Raw genomic sequence first — 12,949 nt, forward strand, 5'->3', positions numbered from 1 at the left:
ATGAGGTATCCACAAAGAGGAAGTGAACTTTCATTTCAGTTTCATTTAAAATCTAACTAGATTTGCTACCTCTGGCTCTCGCTGCAGTTTTGGAGATAAAGCGGGTGCAGTAAACCATCAAAAAGAGCCCCCAGTAGAGGAGATCAGTAGAAAAAACTCAGCAAAATAACACCAGTACACGTTTACCCTTTAATTTTTCATCATTTTGATTATTCACTTTACCTAGAAACAACAATTTTCAGATGGAAAACTTTAGCTATGAAGAGATTAGGATTAAGTTCCTGAAATCCCAGCTTCCTCCATGATTTACTAGGAAAAACCACTTTATTCTTTTTAACACAACTCATCCATGATCTACTGTTGCCTAATTCTCACCCAGATGAGAATTCCCATTTATACATGGGTCAGTTTCTGAGCCCACTGATCTGTTTTTTTAATCTATTGCCCCTTCAATATCACACAGTTTTAATTAAAATAGCTTTGAATATGTCTCGATGTCTAATAGGGTAAGTAAGTCACCCCTGTCACTCCTATGTTTGTTCTTCTTTTTCAAAGTTGTCTTAACATTTTGTGCCTGTTAACTTTTCCATATGAGTTTTAAAAATCAGTTTATCAAGCTTCCTGAAAAATTCTGTCAGAGTTTTTATTTAAATTGATATATTTATATTAAATTACTATATGTATTATAAATAAAGTTTAATACACACACACATAGATGAATCTGTGGAGACTTGGTATCATTACAATGTTGAATATTCTTACCTGTAGCAGACATTTTCATGTTTGTGGCCATCTAGCTTTTTTATTTTTATTTTTTTATTTATTTTTTAGAAGATATTTATTTATTTATTTATTTATTTAGGCTGCACTGGGTCTTAGTTGCAGCACCCAGGATCTTCACTGCGGCATGTGGACTCTCGGTTGAGGCATGCGGACTCTTAGTTGCAACATGCGAACTAAGTTGTGGCATGCATGCGGGATCTAGTTCCCCGACCAGGGATTGAACCCAGGCCCCCTGCATTGGGAGCACAGAGTCTTACCCACTGGACCACCAGGGAAGTCCCCCATCTAGCTTTTTTTAAAAAAAGATTTTTATTATGGAAAAAAAATTTTTTAACATCTTTATTGGAGTACAATTGCTTTACAATGTTGTGTTAGCTTCTGCTGTATAACAAAGTGAATCAGCTATATGTATACATATATCCCCATATCCCCTCCCTCTTGCATCTCCTTCCCACCCCTCTAGGTGGTCACAAAGCACCGAGGTGATCTCCCGGTGCTCTGCAGCTGCTTCCACCTAGCTAGCTATTTTACATTTGGTAGTGTATATATGTCCATGCCACGCTCTCACTTCGTCCCAGCTTACCCTTCCCCCTCCCCGTGTCCTCAAGTCCATTCTCTACATCTGTGTCTTTATTCCTGTCCTGCCCCTAGGTTCATCAGAGCCATTTTTTTTTTTTTTAGATTCCATATATATGTGTTAGCATACGGTATTTGTTTTTCTCTTTCTGACTTACTTCACTCTGTATGACAGACTCTAGGTCCATCCACCTCACTACAAATAACTCAATTTTGCTTCTTTTTATGGCTGAGTAATATTCCATTGTATATATGTGCCACATCTTCTTTATCCATTCATCTGTCAATGGACATTTAGGTTGGTACCATGTCCTGGCTATTGTAAATAGTGCTGCAATGAACATTGGGGTACATGTCTCTTTTTGAATTATGGTTTTCTCAGGGTATATGCCCAGTAGTGGGATTGCTGTGTCATATGGTAGTTCTATTTTTAGTTTTTTAAGGAACCTCCATACTGTTCTCCATAGTGGCTGTATCAATTTACATTCCCACCAACAGCGCAAGAGGGTTCCCTTTTCTCCATACCCTCTCCAGCATTTATTGTTTGTAGATTTTTTGATGATGGCCGTTCTGACTGGTGTGTGGTGATACCTCATTGTGGTTTTGATTTGCATATCTCTAATGATTAGTGATGCTGAGCATCTTTTCATGTTTGTTGGTAATCTGTATATTTCTTTGGAGAAATGTCTATTTAGGTCTTCCACCAATTTTTTGATTGGGTTGTTTGTTTTGTTTTTGATATTGAGCTCCATGAGCTGCTTGTATATTTTGGAGATTAATCCTTTGTCTGTTGATTCATTTGCAAATATTTTCTCCCATTCTGAGGGTTGTCTTTTCAGCTTGTTTATGGTTTCCTTTGCTGTGCAAAAGCTTTTAAGTTTCATTAGGTCCCATTTGTTTATTTTTGTTTTTATTTCCATTTCTCTAGGAGGTGAGTCAAAAAGGATCTTGCTGTGATTGATGTCATAGAGTGTTCTGCCTATGTTTTCCTCTAAGAGTTTGATAGTGTCTGGCCTTACATTTAGGTCTTTAATCCATTTTGAGTTTATTTTTGTGTATGGTGTTAGGGAGTGTTCTAATTTCATTCTTTTACATGTAGCTGTCCAGTTTTCCCAGCATCACCTATTAAAGAGGTTGTCTTTTCTCCATTGTATATTCTTGCCTCCTTTATCAAAGATAAGGTGACCATATGTGCATGGGTTTATCTCTGGGTTTTCTATCCTGTTCCATTGATCTATATTTCTGTTTCTGTGCCAGTACCATATTGTCTTGATTACTGTGGCTTTGTAGTATAGTCTGAAGTCAGGGAGCCTGATTCCTCCAGCTCCGTTTTTCTTTCTCAAGATTGCTTTTGCTATTCAGGGTCTTTTTTGTTTCCATACAAATTGTAAAATTTTTTGTTCTAGTTCTGTGAAAAGTGCCATTGGTAGTTTGACAGGGATTGCATTGAATCTGTAGATTGCTTTGGTAGTATAGTCATTTTCACAACGTTGATTCTTCCAATCCAAGAACATGGTATATCTCTCCATCTGTTTGTATCTTCTTTAATTTCTTTCATCAGTGTCTTATAGTTTTCTGCATACAGGTCTTTTGTCTTCTTAGGTAGGTTTATTCCTAGGTATTTTATTCTTTTTGTTGCAATGGTAAATGGGAGCAATAATAGCAAAATGAACACCCATGAGACCATTATCCTGTTTCAATAATTATCAATACGTTGCCAGTCTTCCTTTATTTACCATCCCACTATCCAGATTATTTTGAACCAAATACTAGATATCAGATTCTTTCACATGTAAATATTCCAGTGTGTATCTCTAAAAGATAAAGACTCTGAAATAAATAAAACCCCAATACCATTATTACATCTAAAATAAATTAACAATAATTTCTTAATGTCCTCAAACATGTCAGTATTTACATTTCCCTATCTTATACATTTAAAAAAATGGTTTGTTTGAATTATTGAGATCCAAATAAGGTCCATACATTGCAAAACCATTGAGTTTTTCTTGTATCATTATGAATTCATGGATTTAACCAAATTTTATGTGCTTCAATTCAATGCAGTTTTATCCTTATTGATATTCATATTGTCCCATCTTTGGTCAGCAAAAACATTCAAATTGGCTTCTGAGTCCTGAGTCTCTGTGTTTGGCATGAGATTAGTGCTCTTTAATAGATTCTTTTCTTTCTAATATGACAACCCATTGCAGGCTTATGTTGAACAGTTCCGGCCTAGAGAGCTCCCTTGGCCTTTCCATCATGTGAGGACACAGCGAAAAGACAGGCATCTGTGAACCAGGAAGGGGGCCTCAGCAGACACTGAATCTGCCAGTATCTTGATCTTAGACTTCCCAGCCTCCACAACTGTGAGAAATAAATTTCTGTCATTTATAAGCCACCCAGTTTATGGTATTTTGTTATAGCAGTCCAAACAGACCAAGACAACTATCCTCACATAAATCTTACACTCAAAGCAGGTAGTTTTCTTCATGTTTCCGAGACATTTATGCTTATTATCCTCTGCACTTTTTACTCACTTTATTATTATAACAGTCCTAGCTAACATTTGTTGGATGCACCAATTATATGCCAGCGAGCGTGTTATACTCTTTATATATTATTATTTAATCTTTACAACACTGTGAGGTAGGACAATTATTATCCTCATTTTACAGAGGGGAAATTAAAGTTCTGAGAAGCTGTATAGTTTGTTCAAGAGGACAGAACTGGTTGCTGACCTGGGATTGAACCCAGTTTTAAAGTAGTACTTTCGCAACAGAATGATTTTGCTTCCCACTGTCTGGAATTTCCTTCCCTCATCGCTGTCTCTTGAAATCCTGTTCCTTCTTCATGGCCCATCTCAAAAGATACCTCTTTCAAAAAAACCTTTCTTTATCCCCAGCTTAATGTCTCTTTTTGAGCCTCTACAGTACTTTGAGGCTCTCTTATGGCAAACTCAAAGATTCTGAGACCAGAAAAATCATCCTCTGAATTCTCTACCTAATTTATGTCTTTGTCATACAAATCTACCTGTTGGCCCCTTAAGTACAGGAGTTATGTATATCTTACTCTTCTTTGTATCCTCCACAGTATAGAATGCAATGATATAGTTAGTAGGAGCTCAATAAATATTTACTGACAAGATTTAAATTATTTCAACAGCCTTCAATCCAATCTACCTTGCAATCTCATCCTGTACATCACTGCCAAATTGTTCTCTTAAAACACATTTTTAGGGACTTCACTGGTGGCGCAGTGGTTAAGAATCCGTCTGCCAATTCAGGGGACACAGGTTCAAGCCCTGGTCCGGGAAGATCCCACATGCCTCAGAGCAACTAAGCCTGTGCACCACAACTACTGAGCCTGTGCTCTAGAGCCTGAGAGCCACAACTGTTGAGCCCATGTGCCACAACTAGTGAAGCCCACGCGCCTAGAGCCCGTGCTCTGCAACAAAGAGAAGCCATGCAATGAGAAGCCTGTGCACCGCAACAAAGAGTAGACCCTGCTCGCAGCAACTAGAGAAAGCCTGCGCAGCAATGAAGACCCAACGCAGCCAAAAATAAATAAATAAAATAAAAAACACCACATTTTATCAAGCTATTTTCCACAAATGCTTTCTGTTGCCTGCTGCATTTCCCCATAATCTGGCCCATCCTTAGGCACTTTATTCAATATAGAGTAGATTTTTATAAACTTTCACCCTCTGTTGTAGTCAAACTGGTTTCGTGGGCCCCCACATTGCACGGTCATTCGTGTCTTTCTGAAATGACTCTCTCTATTCCTTGGCCTCTCTACCTTGCAAGTTCTACTTCAAGTATCGCCTTTCCCAGTCTTCTCTGACTACCTCACCATCTTCCATTTCTATATACTTTTTTAAATTTAATTTTTATTTTATATTAGAGTATATTTGATTTACAGTGTTGTGTTAGTTTCAGGTGTACAGCAAAGTGATTCAGTTATACATACACATATATTCTATATACTTTTAAGAAACAAATTGTACCATGCAGTTTTGAACTTATTCTCTATTTGTATCACATAAGATGGTTTCATCTCACCAGCTGACTTGAGAATACAGGATCCTGTCTTACTTATCTTTGTATTGTTCTGTTTAATACATGTTTAGGCAAAAACAAATAAATATTTACTGGATTAATTTTCTAATTATAATCTTCTACATGTTTTATCTTCACTTCTGATTCATCACCCATTCGGCCGTGGCTTCTAAGGCTTTTAGCCTTAGGTTTCTCTGCTTCTTTTGCTCTCCTCTTCGTATATAAAAGTCTGTAAACAATCATACTACAGTATTTAAAAACATTAGGGGAACACATCATTATATAGTCTATCCTCAGGTACACTTAGTGCCTTTCATAAAATTAAAACTCATTCTGCAACATTTTAAACCTGTAAATTGGATTTTTGCACATTAGTTTCCTTTGAAATGGGGCAAACTTGCTGTTGCAAATTTAACTAGAGATTTTTTTTTAAAAGAGAGGAAATTTGCAATAGTACAGTACTTAATCTTCTCTAGAATGCTGCCTCCCTTCCATCACAGATGAGGAAACATTTCCTGAATGATGTCGAAAAGGAAAATGAAAGCCAAATAAGGAAGCCTAGTGCCTTCTCCAGGTTTTTTTAAATTAATTTATTTTATTATTTATTATTATTTTTGGCTGCATTGGGTCTTTGTTTCTGTGCACGGGCTTTCTCTGGTTACGGTGAGCAGGGTCTACTCTTTGTTGCGGTGTGCGGGCTTCTCATTGTGGTGGCTTCTCTTGTTGGGAGCATGGGCTCTAGGCATGCGGGCTTCAGTAGTTGTGGCACGCGGGCTCAGTAGTTGTGGCTCACGGGCTTAGTTACTCTGCGGCATGTAGGATCTTCCTGGGCCAGGGCTTGAACCCGTGTCCCTTGCATTGGCAGGCAGATTCTTAACCACTGTGCCACCAGGGAAATCCTCCTTCTCCAGGTTTTAAAGTCACCATCTCTCAGGCTTATGCACCCTGAAAGTTAGCTGTTTCAAGTTTCTTTGAGGAACAATCTTACTTGGTCTTAAAGAAAAGGACTCTGAATTTCAGGATGATACTGATGCTACTTTTACTCTCTGTTAATTTACCCAAGTGACTAACTTTGTGCTGGGAATTTAATAACGTACATTATTTCTATAGTTAAGATAGGTCGCTTGTTACTGACCCTTTTGCCCAAGAAGTACACAAAGGTGAGGTGAAGAACACCCTTAATAGAGTATGGGAGACTAGAAAATTAATTAATTATCTAGTTTACATTTTCTGAAGAAAGAAAATAGGATTCTTGAATCATTGGGAAAGATAGGAATGTTTTAACTGAAAACATACAGTATTTCTAATACTTTCTGTATAGATTATCTGCTTGGTGCATTATTCTGGAAATATTTGATCCCAGTAGACATCCCCCATTATCCTGGGTGCCTCTCTCTGTCATGTGGCACCATGTGCTCAAAGAAGGAAGGTTAATTTTACTAAGAGATCAAAACAAGACATAACTCAGGAGTACTGGGGTGCCACAGATAAGACCCTTCCCCCAACAAATGTATAACAATTGTGACACACTTGTGTCACAACAAGGTGACACAAGGTAAGTCACAAGAAATTTGTTAGTAATAATAAAGTGCCAAAATTTGCAAGTGATACATTTAAAAATTAGAGGAGATTAAGGTTATCTCTGTAATAACATCACACTGATATAGGTACATTCCAATATGCTTTCTGGGAGAGGAAAGGGGGGTTTATAGATAGCTACCAGAGACTGACATTATTTTGTGAGTGTACCCATGGAAATGTGTCACAAATGTGAACATCAGTCTTCTCTATAGAGGTGGAGAACACTTGAGCTAAAGCATGTCTTTAAGTGTACATTATTTGCCACCTAGCCTCCATTTCCCCTTCTTGTGGCAATAACATCCTGATTTTAAAATGGGGAACTCCCCCACACACACTCATGGGATTAAGAGAGAAGCAACATTCTTCCCTAGCTCCAGTGGTACGTGTAGGTCCCAAGGCTAGCCTATCAGGGCTTTGTATCCTTCTGGCTACAGAGACTAGGAAAAAAATCTTTGGCTGTGGGAACTAGCAGAAGGAACTGAACCAAAGGCTACTGAGCTGTCATAGAAACTGTAGTGCCGAAGAATCCCTAAGCCTAGCAGTCTATTGCCTTTCTAGGCTCCCAACTTGTACCACAGCTAAAGTTGAGTAGTCCATCTCCAGAAAAGGCATTTGCCCCATGCCCACCTCTGGCATAGCCATGGAGAATAAGAACAAGCAAGACCATCTATCTAGCAGGAAAAAACAGGGGCCATGGTGGCAATAAGGAAGATTCCCACAGAGAACAAATTTGGAGGTTCCCAATTGGCTGGCCAAGAAACTCACTCCACCCCCAGGGAGGGAGTCTTCCGTATTCCTGCCTAGTTGGTATAATGTATGCTATGGATCAATGATAACTGTGTACTATTTTTTCATCCATTCTCCCTTTTCCAGAATTAGACTTTCACTGTAGTTATACTATTTCTTCTTCTCCATCATTTTTAAGATAGCTTAGATATAGATAACTTAAGTTTTAGGTTGCCAGGCCTCAAGGGGCCATATCCAAACTTGACGAGGAAGACTATATATATTAGCCAAAAATTCTGGTCTTGGAGCTGAACACAGGAACCAGATAAGGCCCTGGGTTGTCTCACTGGGGAGGGGACTTTGGTAAGCACTTTTTAATGTAGGTATGAACATTTTTTAACAACCATTCACCCCTTACTTCCTTTCCAACAGAATTCTAATCTTGTTTAGAGAAATGCTCTCCACAGGGCCATGGGCTAAAATGAAGACAGAGAGGTAAGCTGGAACCAGATCATACTTGTAGGTCACTTAAGAATTTTGTATTATATTCTAAATTCACTAAAGTATAAGCTCCATGAGGTCATGGATTTTTGTCACTGTCCCAGAACAGTCTAGCATGTTAAATAAATGAAAGTATGATGGAAGGGCTTTGCACAGGGGAGTGATATGACCTGCTTGCTGTCCAGAGAATAGACTACAGTGTGCCTACAGTAGAGGGAGTGTAGCGTGGAAGTAGGGAAGTTAGTAGTCCTACCACAGAATCCAGGGGAGAAGTGATGGGGGTGGAGGGTGTGGGTTGTGGTGGAGGTAAAGACGTGGCCAGATTCATATTATATTTTGAAGACAGAGGGACAGAATTTTCTAATATGGATTGTAAGAGAAGCAGAGAAGACAGGAATAACAACAAAAGAGTTGTTATTAAACATGGAGCAATGTTTAATTCAAAATCACATGGCTGGATAATAAAGCTTTAACTAGTTACTAGAACTTCTCTCTTTGGTTCTTTTTTTTATTGTAGTAAAAAATACATAACATAAAATTTACCATTTTAGCTATTTTTAAGTATACAATTAAGTGGCATTAAGTACATTCACAATATTGTATAATTATTGCCACAGTCTATTTCCAGAACTTTTTAAAAAAAAAAATAGACTTTATTTTTTAGAATAGTTCTAGGTTCACAGCAAAATTGAGCTGAAAGTACAAAGAGTTCCAATATACTCCTCACCCCCACATACTCATAACCTCCCTCATTTAGAAATTGTTCATCATTCCAAACAGAAGATTTGAGAAATAACTCCCCATTTTGCCCCCACCCAGCCCCTGGTAATACCTCTAGTCTATTCTACTTTCTGTCTCTATGAATTAGTCTATTTTAAATGCCTCATGTAAGTGTAATCATTTGTCCTTTTGCGTTTGGCTTATTTCACTTATGTTTGCACTGTTCTTCCATGTTGTAGTATGTATCAACACTTCATTCCTTTTTAAGGCTGAATAATATTCCATTGTGTGTATATACCACATTTTGTTAATCCATTCATCTGTTGATGAACACTTTGATTGTTTCTACCTTTTGGCTATTGTGAATTATGCTGCTAAGAACATTGGTGTACAAGTATCTGTCTGAGTCTCTGTTTTCAATTCTTTTGGATGTGTATCTAGGAGTGAAATTGCTAGATCAATATTGTAATTTTATAGGGAATTCCCTGGCGGTCCAATGGTTAGGACTCCATGCTCTCCTGCCAAAGGCCGGGGTTCAGTCCCTGGTTGGAGAATTGGATCCCACAAGCCCAGCAGCATGGCAAAAAAAAAAAAAAAAGAAAGAAAAGGTAATTCTATGTTTAACTTTTCGGGGAACCTTCAAAACCACAACAGTTGCACCACTTTATGTTCCCACCAGCAATGTACCAGAGTTCCAATTTTTCCACATCCTTCCCACACTTGCTATTTTTTGCTTTTTTTGTAATAGCCACCATAATGGGTGTGAAGTGATATCTCATCGTGGTTATGATTTGCATTTCTCTAAAGGCTAGCGATGAGCATATTTTCACGTGCTTATTGACTATCTTTGTCCATCTTTGGAAAAAAGTCTGTTCAAATCCTTTGCCCATTTTTGCATTGGGTTTTTTGAGTTGTAGCTCTTTATATATTCTGGATATGACTTTTAAAATCAGATATATGATTTGCAGACATTTTCTCTTATTTTGTGGGTTGTCTTTTGACTCTCTTGAGTCACTTTAAGTGTCTCACTTGAGACACTTTAATGCACAAAAGTTCTAAATTTTGATGAAGTCCAATTTATTTTGTTGTTGCTTGTACTGGTGGTGTCATGTCTAAGACAAGGTCAGGAAGACCCTATGTTTTTTCCTAAGAGTTTTATAGTTTTAGCTCTTATATTTAGTTTTCTTAAACCATTTTGAATTAATTTTTATATATGGTGTGAGGTACCATTCCAACTTCATTCTTTTACATGTTGTCATCCAGTTGTCCCAGCACCATTTGTTGAAAAGACTATTCCTTTCCCTGTCATATTGTCTTGGCACCCTTGTCGAAACTCAACTGAACGTAAATAAAAGTTTATTTCTGTATTCTTAATTCTATTCCATTGATCTATAAATCTATCCTTAGGCCAGTAATACACGGTCTTGGTTACTATGTTGGTTTGTAGTAAGTTTTGAAATTGGGAAGTATATTCTTTTTCAAGAACTTTATTCTTTCAACTCTATTCTTTTTCAAGATTGTTTTGGCTATTCTGGATCTCTTTAATATTCATATGAATTTTAGGGTCAGCATGTCAATTCCTACAAAGAAGCCAGCTAGGATTTTTTTTTTTATCCAATAGTATGCATTTTATGACAATAACAGGTACAGATTGGGCACCCTAGGGCCCTCTTTATATCCTAAAGAAAATGAACATTTACATTATTCATGGGCTGTACTGAATTAAAAAAAGATCAGTTGTACACTCACCCCTTAGACAGGATAAACTGTCCTGGGGTGTACAGCTTTAACACCTTCATTAAAGTTGTTTGCAAAAGGAACAGAGAACTAAACAAAACAAAACATTTTTCCTTGGGAGTGGAGAGTCATTTGCTGTTATAACCAGCAAATACCATTTATTAAGCCAAAAATGGAAGAGGGCGGGGCCACAAACACTATTTGAACAAGCTGACCAACACACATTACAGTTTTAAAAATGAAGGTTATGTACTATATGTTATAAGTCCCAACAGAGAGTGTCAAAATGACATCTATTTCTTTGCTTGCTTTGTGATCATACCTCTCAGAGGTGTTACGGGTCTCGCGGCATCCGGCTTCTTTTTCTCTGCAGGCTTTAAAATCTGAAAAGAACACATTAGTGTTTCAACCACACTCATCATGGCACCTGCATCGTCAAACTCTCCACAATAATTGGGTGCAGAAAACAGAGTGACCAACTGCCTCTTTGCAAAAAATTCATATCCATCTTTAACCACCGAATGGGCTCTACATATAAGATCTAAATCATGCTTATGGAGAAATTTTGCAACCACTGCTGCACCAAATGTGAACACTCCTCTGTCATTTTCACCCCAGCCTAAGGCACCTTTATTGGCATCAGACCACAAAAGATCACAAGGAAGACCTTGACCAGCTGATGTTGGTCGAATAATTCTCCGAATATGCTCCGTAGACTGAAGATCTGGTGATAAACCTCCATGACAGCAGAATATTTTCTCACGCACCAAGGCTGCTATCCGTAAACAGTTAAAGCAGTCTGTGAAAGTTTTCCATAGTTTAATGTTATATCTTCTTTTACATTCATCATAAAATCCATAAATTCTATTGATGCTGGCACATTCATGGTTTCCTCTAAGAAGAAAAAAATTCTCGGAATATTTGATTTTGTAAGCCAGTAAGAGGCAGGTAGTCTCCAATGAGACTTTCCCCTGCCCACATAGTCCCCAAGAAACAGGTAATTGCTTTCTGGCGGGAAACCACCATACTTAAAAAGGCGAAGCAACTCATAGTATTGCCCATGGATATCACCACATATTTTGAGTGGTGCTTCAAGTTCTAGTAGGATAGGCTGACTGAGAAAGATCTCCCCAGACTTTAAGCACAGTCCTCTGATTTCATTCTCCTGTAGCTACATATTCTTACCAGGCTTGGACCCTCTCACTTTCAGCGGCCGTTGGATGATGCAGTCGATGTTGAGTGTATCTGTATCCGCCATCGCCTTCCCGCCGCCGACCCTGCAGCAGCGGCGCCGCCGCCGGCTCGCGCCCCGGATTCACACCTCCTTTCCCACGCCACGAGCACGGAGATGGTGGTGGCGGCGGTGGCAGAAGCCACGGCTGGATCCGCCCCCTGCGCAATCGCCCCGCTCCCTGCTTCATCCTTATTTCCCCAGAGGAACCACGAGAGCGAAGCCAGCTAGGATTTTGATAGGGATTGTTTTGAACCTATAGATCAATTTGGGGGAGTATTGACATCTTAATATTATCCTGTAGTCCATGAACATGCAATGTCTTTCCATTTATTTAGGTCTTCTGAATTTCTTTCCAACAGTGTTTTGTAGTTTTCAGAGTATAAGTTTTGCACTTCTTTCTTTCTTTCTTTCTTTTTTTTTTTATTGAGGTATAATTGACATACAACATTATATTAGTTTCAGGTGTACAACGTAATGATTCAGCATCTGTATGGATTGCAAAATTATCACCACAATAAATCTAGTTAACATCCATCACCATACACAGTTACAGAATTTTTTTTCTAGTGATGAAAACTTTTAAGATCTACTTTCTTAGCAACTTCCAAATATGCAATACGGTATTATTAACTATAGCTGTCATGCTGTACATTACATCCCCATGAGGCAGGAGATAGATGGGCTCCAGGTTAGACATTTACAACTGGCCTCCTATTTACATTTCTTGCGGCGATAAAAAGACGAGCTTCAGGTCGGACACTTACTATTAGCCTCCTGTTTGCATTTCCTGAGACAGGAGGTAGGTGGGCTCCAGGTTAGGCATTTACAATCAGCCTCCTGTTTGCCCTCCAAAATGGAAGTAACAACAGAAACAGGGTAGATAGCCAGGCTTTGTCTCTTGTGGACACCTTAAGATAACAGTCATGGCACTAACAAAGAGGGGCAAAACCTCGATTGAGTACAGGATCAAGAGTCTCAGCTTCCCCCCTCTCCTTGGGGCAAGGGAGACACTATACATGCGCAGAAAGGCTCC

At 38.5% G+C, this 12,949-nt stretch overlaps 1 pseudogene; it reads right to left on the bottom strand.

Moving 5' to 3' along the window:
- Nucleotides 1-10,975: 10,975 nt before the first annotated feature.
- LOC137761275 (serine/threonine-protein phosphatase PP1-gamma catalytic subunit A-like) lies at nt 10,976-11,940 on the bottom strand (annotated as a pseudogene).
- Between the last annotated feature and the right edge of the window lie 1,009 nt (nt 11,941-12,949).

Source organism: Eschrichtius robustus, chromosome 3, assembly GCF_028021215.1.
Source record: "Eschrichtius robustus isolate mEscRob2 chromosome 3, mEscRob2.pri, whole genome shotgun sequence".
In the NCBI taxonomy this organism is placed as follows: domain Eukaryota; kingdom Metazoa; phylum Chordata; class Mammalia; order Artiodactyla; family Eschrichtiidae; genus Eschrichtius; species Eschrichtius robustus.